This window comes from Lemur catta, chromosome X (genome assembly GCF_020740605.2).
Source record: "Lemur catta isolate mLemCat1 chromosome X, mLemCat1.pri, whole genome shotgun sequence".
NCBI classification, from domain to species: domain Eukaryota; kingdom Metazoa; phylum Chordata; class Mammalia; order Primates; family Lemuridae; genus Lemur; species Lemur catta.
In genome coordinates this window covers 61,919,049-61,929,430 of record NC_059155.1, presented here as the reverse complement: position 1 = coordinate 61,929,430, position 10,382 = coordinate 61,919,049, and the positions used below count along the sequence as shown (strand labels likewise).

At 44.4% G+C, this 10,382-nt stretch overlaps 1 protein-coding gene across 2 annotated transcripts in view; it reads left to right on the top strand.

Annotated features, from left to right (window-relative positions):
- Nucleotides 1-8,913: 8,913 nt before the first annotated feature.
- The window catches only part of CA5B (carbonic anhydrase 5B), a 34,854-nt gene continuing 33,385 nt past the window's right edge, over nt 8,914-10,382 (top strand). The window contains exon 1 of one of the 2 annotated variants that reach the window (XM_045538330.1): nt 8,914-8,974. The gene's annotated coding sequence lies outside the window, so the exon portion shown is untranslated. Of the gene's footprint in view, nt 8,975-9,032; nt 9,117-10,382 lie in introns of those variants that run through there. The other variant, XM_045538329.1, reaches the window with a different exon arrangement.

Below are 10,382 nucleotides of genomic sequence, written 5' to 3'. Positions count from 1 at the left end.
GGGGAAAAGTTTAGGGATACAGATGACACACAGTAACTACAGACAGGCTTCTCCTTAGATAAACTGTCCTGATGACGGTGACTTGTTCATTGTGTCCTTAGGCTTCTACTACTTAAAGTTTCACTCTAAGGCCAAAGGTTCACGCTGAGCCTCCATTATTAAGTCTCTGACGCGGTGTCTTGTACTTACCAGGGATATTACACAGGTTAGCTGAATTGGATCTGAAATATCCATCGAGTGTCTACTATATGGTCAGCACCATTGTAGCCAGGGGCCCACGTGTCCTTGAGAAGTACAATGTATGAAACTCACAAATAGATAAGCACAGTACAATGCTTTATTTTTAACAATCTGCGAAGGGTTAAAGGGACACAGAAAATGTAGCGACTACATTGGTTTCTGGAGCATAGGTGAGAGTTTCTGGAGGAAGTGCTGCCCAGACTGGGTCTTGCAAGACAGACCAACATGGGAGAGGAGAAAGACAACCCCAGGAAGAGCCTGTATGGAGACACAAAGCAGAAAGTCTGTATATTGTTTGGGGGTGGCCATGGGGTGGGACTGGAGTGAAGGGATGGAGAGAAGCTGGAGAAGCAGGTTGAGACCAGACAGTAAGAGCTTTCACAGGCTCTGCTAAGGAGTTCGGACTTCATCTGGAGACCCGAGACAGGCCAGTTGAGATTTCTACGTAAAGACACTCAGGTTTGCTTGTAGGACCCTGACAGTGCATGGGTGTGGGAGACACGCCAAGATGCCAGCCGTGACCACTTGTGGGGAGTCAGGGAGGAGACTGGTGCCTCAGTCATGGCAGTGGCAGGTGACGAAGGGAGGACAGACTGGAGAAACCTTCAGGAGGCAGAACCCACAGGGCTTCCCAGCCACTGCTCACGGAGAGGAAGAGAGAGCAGTTGAGGGCCATCGAGGCTTCCAGCCCGGAAACTGAGCGGCCAGAGACACTCGTGCTCTGTTGGCGGGATGCAGAAGCAGGGGCGGGAGGGAAAGGGCTGCGCCGAGGTCAGCTGGACACACGCGAAGCCGAGGGACCCGCAGGACAGCGCGGTGGAGGGAGGCAGCTGAGTGCTCACTGCTTCCCGCGGCCCTCGGATCCGCTCATCTGTTCCACGTCAAAGCTTGTTCCAGGGTCCCCTGCATTTAAGACCCCCTGGGTCTAATCTACTGCCGCTTCCGCCACCTCGTTCTCACCCCATCCCAAGACAGCTTTCCTTCTCAGCGCTTTTTCCGTCACTTCACCCCTGAGGTTTTCTTTTTCTCCCAACTCTCTGGCATCCGTCCGGCCAGGAGCTGCTTTTGAGGTCCCCGCGTGCCCACGTCCAGCCCCGGGGTTCTTCCCTCTCGTTTGCTCGTGATTTGAGACTCCACAGAGCAGCGTGTGATTGGTAACCCCGAAAGAAACCTGCCGGGCCCTCCGGTCCAGGGTGTCACTTTACACGCGGAAACAACCGAGGGCCAGAAAGGGCGGCAAGAAGTCCACGTGGCCTGTCGCCTGACTTTATTTCCCGGCCTCTTCTCCGGCTCTCATTCACTCGTTTTAGGACTTCCCTGTCCCCTTGGTGCCTCCAGAGCCGTCCTGGCCCTGCCCCGGTAGGTCGAAGCCCCTGTGGGCGGCCAGTGCAACGGCCCTAGATCGGGAAGGACAGGACACGGGAAACTCACTGTCACGGATGCCCTTCCTGCCTCCCACCGCCCTTCTCCTTGTCGTTTACACGGAAGCCATTTCCATGTAGAAATTGTCATTAGCCACCACCAGGGTCAATGTCAGAGAATCCAAACTCTCTGTCCTCTAAGATCTGAACCCAACTTGGCTTCTCAGATGCGGCTACACGGACGCTTTCTCCCCCCTTCGCCTGAGCCGTTCCTCCAGCCAGGCCCTGCAGTCACCCTGTCCTTCCTCTGTCCTTTGTGTTTGTTTTCATGCGATTTCCTGAACTAGAATCCTGTGAGCTTTCATGGTTTACCTTTAAATGTCTTAGCCATTGTTCCAGGTCTATCTTGATCATCACCTCCTTTGAGAATCCTTTCCTTTCTTCTGCTTTTGTTGGAGAGTTTTAGGATTGACTTGTCCAATCTACTTACTTTTCATTCTCTCCTCCTGTGTTCCCATAGGATTTTGTTCACATTCATCCACACTTTTATTGCCAACATGATTTACTTTTGTGTCCTACAAAATTGTAAGTTTCTGAAGCACAGAACTATATTTGGTTCATTTTGTATTTCCCATGGCCCAAGAATGTAACTGTTGAATAAAACTAAATTGACCAATTGCAATCACAAACTGGAGTTCTAAGAAGCGCAAAAGTGTTGGGAATGAAATGTCCTGAAGTATATTACATTTTCCCCCCTCATTCCTAGTCAAGAAAAAAACAAAAACTAAAAGAATAAGAACAACAAAAAAAAAAAAACCAACTTCCAGGATCTATCATAAACAAAGAATCCTAGTTGTTGGAATATTTTTGTCTCCATCCTGATATTTTATGCCCTATTTTAAGATGAGAAAATCTTATGAAACTAGCATATTCAAAAGGCTCATCAAATTTTGTAGGTTAATTAACAGCCATAACTATTATGAACTTTGACTTATTTTTCACAGGCTATCATTTTCTTTTTACTTCAGGGAATGTTATTTACTACTGTTTGAAAATAAAAATTAACTGAGACAATCTGAGTGAATGTAATTTTGCCAATATTATATTTCTAAAGTGGGAATTTATTCTTTTAAATTATTTTTAATTTCAAAAAATTTAAGGGGTACAAATGTTTTTTGTTACATGCATGAACTGTATCATGCTGAAGTCAGGGCTTTCAGTGTACCCATCACCAGAATAGGTACATTGTACCCAATAGGTAGATTTTTATCCCTCACCCCCCTCCCAGTTTCCTTGCTTCCAGTTCCCCCCTTCTTAGTTTTCAATGTTCATTACCCCTCTTTGTGACCATATATATCCCTCATTTAGCTCCCACTGATAAGTGAGAGCACATGGTATTTGTTTTTCCTTTCCTGAGATACTTTCCTTAGGATAATGGTCTCTAGTTCCATCCAAGTTGCTGCAAAAGACATTATTTCATTCCTTTTTATGACTGAGTAGTACTCCATGGTGTGTGTGTGTGTGTGTGTGTGTGTGTGTATATGTATATATATGTATACATATATATATATATCACATTTTCTTTATCCACTCATCAGTTGATGAGCACTTAGGTTGGTTCTGTATCTTTGCAATTGTGAATTGTGCTGCAATAAATATTCAGGTGCAGGGTTTCTTTTTTTAATAAAATGACTTCTTTTCCTTTGGGTAGATACTCAGTAGTGGGATTGCTGAATCTAATGGTAGATCTACTTCTAGTCCTTTGAGGAATCTCTGTACTGCTTTCCATAGCAGTTGTACCAGTTTACATTCCCACCAACAGTGTTTAAGTATTCCCTTTTCACCACATCCATGCCAACATTTGTTGTTTTTTTACTTTTTAATAATGGCTATTCTGACAGAGGTAAGATAGCATCTCATCGTGTTTTTAATTTGCATTTCCCTGATGATTAGTGATGTACATTTTTTAATATATTTCTTGCCCATTTGTTTGCTTCTTTTCAGAAAAATTTGTGTCTTTTGCCCACTTTTTGATGGGGTTATTTGGGTTTTTTTTTCTTGCTGGTTCCTATGAGTTCTTTATAGATTCTGAATATTAGCCCTTGGTTGGATGTATAGTTTGTAAATATTTTCTTCCATTCTGTAGGATGTCTATTTACTCTGTTGATTACTTCCTTTACTGTGCAGAAACTCTTTAGTTTAATTAAGTCCGATTTATTTATTTTTGTTTGTATATTTACTTTTGGGGTCTTACTCATAAATTCTTTGCCTAGGCCAATGTCTAGAAGAGTTTTTCCTATGTTTTCTTCTAGAATTTTTATGGTTTCAGGTCTTACGTTTAAATCTTTAATCCATTTTGAGTTAATTTTTTGTATATGGTAAAAGACAGAGATCCAGTTTCATTCTTCTGCATGTGGCTATCCAGTTTTCCCAGCACTATTTATCAAATAGGGTGTCCTTTCCCCAGTGTACATTTTTGTCTGCTTTGTCAAAAATCAGTTGGTCATAGCTATGTGATTTTATTTCTGGGTTCTCTATTCTGTTCCAATGGTCTGTGTGTCTACCTTTATACCAGTACCATGCCGTTTTGATTACTATAGCCTTGTAATATAATTTGAAGTCAGGAAATGTGATGTCTCTGGATTTGCTCTTTTTGCTTAAGATTGCTTTGGCTATTTAGGCTCTTTTTTTGGTTCCATATGAAATTTAGGATTATTTTTTCTAGATCTGTAAAAAATGACATTGGTATTTTGATGGGAATTGCATTGAATCAGTAAATCACTCTGGGCAGTATGAATATTTTACCAGTGTTGATTCTTCTTCCAATCCATGAACATGGGATGTTTTTCCATTTTTTTGTGTCATCTATGATTTCTTTCATCAGTGTTTTATAGTTATTTTTGTAGCGATTTTTTACCTCCTTGGAAAAGTATATTCCTAGGTATTTTATTTTCTTTGCAGCTATTATAAATGATATTGAGTTCTTGATTTGACTCTCAGCTTGACCATTATTAATATATAGAAATGTTACTGATTTGTGTACATTGATTTTGTAACCTGAGACTTTACTGAATTTATTTATCAATTCTAGGAATCTTTTGGTGGAGTCTTTAGTGTTTTCTAGATACAAGATTATATTGTCAGCACACAGGGATAGTTTGGTCTTTTCTTTCTTGATTTGGATGCCCTTTATTTCTTTCTCTTGCTTGATTGCTCTGGCTAGGACTTCCAGCACTATGCTGAAGAAAAGTGGTGACAGCCGGCATCCTTGTTTTGTTCCAGTTCTTAGTGGGAATGCTTTCAGCTTTTCCCCATTAAGTATGATGTTGGCTGTGGGTTTGTCATATATGGATTTTATAATATTATTTTGAGGTATATTCCTTCTGTGTCTAGTTTGTTGAGGGTTTTTATCATGAAAGGGTACTAGATTTCATTGAATGTTTTTTTCTGCATTTATTGAGATGATCATATGGTTTTGTTTTTATTAATAATTATGTTTATGTGGTGTATCATATTTTTTGATTTGCATATGTTGAATCATCCTTGCATCCCTACGAGGCAGTGGCAATTGTTGGCTGCCTGGCTTGAGCACAGCCCTGCTCATGTCCACCAGTGTCAGGGATTATTGGCCTGCAGGGGCTGGAGAGTGCACCCAGCCCAGATCCCCTAGTGGCAGTGGGAGTACATGGCTCCTGCCCACGTGTTTGTGAGAGTGCCTGGTCTCCCCACTGCCTCCCTGGTCCAGCAGGGGTGATGAGGAGGCAGTAGCAACTGATCTGATCCCTGGATAGACGCCGTGCTCTGGGGCTTGGATCTCAAAATGGCATCAGCCAATCACAGCACCCAGGGTTCCTCTTGCCTCAGCTTCCCGAGTAGCTGGGACTACAGGCGAGCACCACCCACCACACCCAGCTAATTTATTCTATTTTTAGTAGAGATGGGGTCTCGCTCTTGCTCAGGCTGGTCTCGAACTCCTGAGCTCAAGTGATCCTCCCACCTCGGCCTCCCAGAGTGCTAGGATTACAGGTGTGAGCCACTGCCTCCCACCTGTAATTATTCTCTTAAATATATGTTTCTCTTACCTGCCTATGAGTTTTCTGAAGATGGAAAATATATCTTATTAAGCTTTCTAGTCTCTATATCAGTGCTACTCAAAATGTGTCACACCAGAGGGGCCCAGTTCATACACTCATCAGTCTAGGATTAGAAGACGACCCTTCCTCAGAAAGGGAAGCAACTCATTGCTTCCTTCGTCTCTAGGAAGCCTTGCTATGAAAAAAGAAAGTCATCCTAAATAAGCATTGTGCTTAGTGAAATATCAGATTTACATTCTAGTTCAAGCTTCTTATCTCAGCTTGTACCAATAACTAGCAGTTCACAGACTGGCACTTGAGTGGCACTGCCTTCTATCATTTATAGTAAGCAGGCACTGAAGGGATAACAGAATTAATCTTGAACAACATCATTCATTCAACAATGATTACAGAGCATCTACTGATGTGCCAGGTACTGTGTTCAGTGCTGAGAATACAAAGTTGGACAAACTGGTCAAAATCCCTGCTCTTAGGGAATTTACATTCTAGTAAACAACCAACCAACAATCCAATACACTAATAATTTCAAATAGTGAGAAACACCATGAAGAAGATGAAACAGGTGACAGAGATGGAGAGGTGAAGCTATTACTCAGAGTCTTTTATGGAACATTAGGTTTTCATCTCCTGGGAGCTTGCTTAAAATTCAGAGTCTCAGGCCACATCCCAGAACAGCTGAGTCAGAGTGTGCATTGGAACATGGTCCTCAGGTGATCCTTATGCACAGATACAACTTCACATATGGTTGTCAGGAAAGATGTCTCTAAATAGGTGACATTTTAGCTGAGAACTGAATGATGAGAAAAAACAGCCATGTAACATGTGGGAAAAGAGTGGTCCAAACAATGGGAACAGCAAAGAAAAATGTTCTGAGACAGGAATGAACAGGGGAAGGCCAGTGTGGGTGGAACAGAGTGAGAAAGGGACCTTGAATCCTCTACTGTTAGACATTTATCAAAAACCCTATAATGAGGATTGATGATTTAGAGTGACTGCACGGAAGTCCTGCATGTAAAGACCTCTATTTCTACAAAACAGAGGTACCAGATAAGTTTTTGCACTGACAACATTAATCGATCACAGAACTTTTTCCTTCTGAGCATGGACAAAGCCCCAAACCTTCTCAACAGAGTTATTCAGGCAGCTACTACGAATAGTTCAGAGTTGATATGTGAGTTGAAACCTCTTTGCCATCTGGATAAAGACTATCTAAATGCTACCCTGAATCAAGCCAGACCATTGAGGGCCTGTGTACTCCAATGAACGAAAAAGTTTTGATGGTTCATAGAATTAATTTAGTGTACTGTGCTTTGTGACTGTGCCCATTGTTTCCATTGAGGGGATCTGGAAGTAACTCCTCATGACACTTGGTTCCCACTCAGCTCACTACATCATCTTCACAAGAAAATGGGATTCCTCTCAGGACTAAAATTCAAGAAAAACTGTGCTTCTATAAAAGCAAAACAGAGAAAACCAGTTTTTGTCATGTGAATACTGGAAACCTAAAAATGATTGCTACTTCCTCTTTTCTTTGGCTACTCAAAAGCTTAGGGTCAGATTTCTGGCTTGCCTCTGACAACTGTTCTGGATGTAATGGATTGCATCCTTGAATGTTAATCTTATCATTAGCCACATTATTCTCTGTCCATTAAGCTCTCCTTTCCCTTGTTCATTTTACTATTTCTTTTATCTAGTAATGTCTGTATTTTAGTAAGCTGCCTCGAATCATTTGGGGAAGAAGGTGAGGTAGAACTACCTGCATAAAAATTAACTCAGTAATTTCTACAGGCTGAATTTGAACCAATTTCTTTGAGTTTATTTTTCAGGCAAAAAAAAAATGACTGACAGTTGAAACATTTTATAAATGAGGCAGAGTTCTCAGGGTCGGGGGAGCTTAATAAAATTGTTCTGTTGAAACTTGTTCTTTTCTCTGTGTTCCTTCTAGCGCAACATTTTGAATATTCTCACTGTCTTCGAGCCAGCAATGGAATGGAGGGTGGGAAGAGAAGAAAAAAGAACTAATATGTAATCATAAAATCTTTATCATTGGCATACAAAGAAATAATGTAAGTAGCAAATATAAGTAGCAAATTTTACCGCTCCAAAGGGAGGAAATGATATCTTTCTATACATGAGGAAAGGGTAGATATTCAGTGAAGATTTATTGAGAATGTATTGTGTAAAGAAGTGTACTAAATACTATAGAAGTGGCTTCCTATGTGTGCTACCCTAATATTCCTACTAGTGGGATCAAGAAGACCTGTGATTACCAAGTCCTTTTCCACCCTTACCATATCTTCCCTAACTTCCTTGTCATTTCTTGTCACATCCAAACCCAGGTTGGGGCAACTTCAGACTGTAAGTTCCTTGAGGTTTGTTTTATTTGTCAGAAGAGCATATACTCAATAAATGAGACTCGAATGAATGGGCCAGAGATTTATGTACAGGGGAAGAAAACTGGTTATAACCTCTTTGCATGTTTCACGTGGAGCCAGAGTTGTAAATGGAAGGAGCAAGGACAGCAGAGCAATCTCAGAGCACAGGACTGCAACCGGAGTTTCAGGCTAAGTGGGGGCAATGTCGCGACAGGCCCTAGACAGCAAGAGGGCATTGGGTGCCCAGGAAATGTCATGGAGAGGAGGCATCAGGAAGTGGAGGGATTCTGTTTACTCCTCTCATCTGCCTAGCATTTCAGGTCAGCTAAAGGGCTAGAAGAAGTCCATCCACGGTTCTGGTTTAGAGGGTATGAAAACTGGCTGGAAGGAACATGGGTCCATAGCTCGAGTTCAGAGAACACAAAAACTAGCTCGAAGAAACTGGGGTAAATTGGACATGAAAACTACCAGGAAAAGGACACATCCAGTGTTTGTTTCCCTGCTGAGTGTAACTGTTCTCAGAACATCAAGTCGTGGTGTTTGGAAGTGGGAGAATCCTGAGGAAAGTAATTTTTTAGATGAGGCTCTTAAGCCTGCAGTCTGATTTCACTCCACCAATGCCGCCAGCTTCGGGCGCGGGGACAAAGAGGGGGTTGCACCGGGGAAGCGGTGGCGGCGGGACCACAGCGGAGCAAAGCTGTGGCCCAGGAGGGTGGGGAGAGCAGAGGCGGAGCGCAAAGGCGTGGCTACGACGGAGAAAGGGGCGAGGCCCGGATGGAAGGGGCGTGGCTGTGGCGAAAGGGGTGTGGCCAGGATGGAGGGCAGAGTCTGGCGCTGTGCTGTGGGGCGTGACCAGGGCGGTGGTACGTACAGACCCGGACGTACGGCAGGGCACGGATGCCAGGTGGGGGCGTGGCTTCAAACGGGGGCGTGGTCTGGGTTGTGGTCCGGGGCGTGAAGGGGCGGGGCTGCGATGGCCGGGCGCGTGGGCAGCGGGTCCGGAGAGGGGAGCTAGCGGCTGGTTTGTGATCTGAGGAAACTCTCAGGTAAGGACCAGCGGCCGAATGGGGTGGGGGCGACAGTAGGGGTGGGCCGACCCAGAGAGTCCAGGCCCTCCCAAGACCCGCCGCCCCGGGTTCTGGAGTCCGGACAGCTGTTAGTCTTGCGAGCGCTGCCTGGGTCCCCGCGGGGCGCCCCGGAGGACTGGGTGGGGCCCAAATGGGGCATTGGCCTCTCTTACCCCACCCCTATTCCTCCACTATGGGAGTCAGACGGATGCACCTCCTTTAGGGTTTTTTGCACTTGACGGGAGAACAGCTGTTCCAGACAGTTTGTCTGGGGCGGGAGGGGGTGTTGGCAGGGTTGGTTGAATCTAAATGAAGTCAAGGAAGTCCAGCCTGTTGTGAAATAGCTGGAGACAGGAGTAAGGGCTACAAACCTAAGGTTGTAGTTCCAGAAACCGAGGTGCAGTAAACTGGAACTCCCTCGGATCTACATCATATCTCTCCCCACCCCTCTAACTATGCCTAGGGCTGTGGACAGACTCACAGCCACTCGCAGGGCAGGGTATCAGCATCGTAGCTGTGCCGTGTAGACAAATGTGAGCCTTCACTTCGCAATTCCTTATTCTGGCATTCTTGTTTTGTGCTCCGCCCTAAAGCTGGAGGAAAGTAGCCTCGAATACAATGTGGATGGCTGTGATTCTTTGTGGCATTTATTGTTAAATGCTTCTGTCCTGAGGCTGGTGGCAGCTTGTTAGTATTAATGTTAGTGCCCTCCCTTCCGGTGCATTTTCACTGGGAAAGTTTGAGAAATAGGGGGAGTTAATGTTACACCTTCCCTTGGCTAGAACCTGTTCTCTCAGCCACTGAAAACCACATTGCTTTCTGCTTCCCTCTTCCTTTACTGGTAATCTGGGCCCATCTCCACTCAGCTGTTTAAAAACCTTGTTGGAGGCCAGGCTTGATGGCTCACGCCTGTAATCCTAGCACTCTGGGAGGCCGAGGCAGGAGGATCGCTCGAGGTCAGGAGCTCGAGACGAGCCAGAGCAAGAGCAAGAGCGAGACCCCGTCTCTACTAAAATTAGAAAGAAATTAGCTGGACAACTAAAAATATATAGAAAAAATTAGCCAGGCATGATGGTGCATGCCTGTAGTCCCAGCTACTCGGGAGGCTGAGGCAGAAGAATTGCTTAAGCCCAGGAGTTTGAGGGTGCTGTGAGCTAGGCTGACGCCACGGCACTCTAGCCCGGGCAACAGACCGAGACTCTGTCTCAAAAAAACAAACAAACAAAAAGCCTTGCTGGAATATGG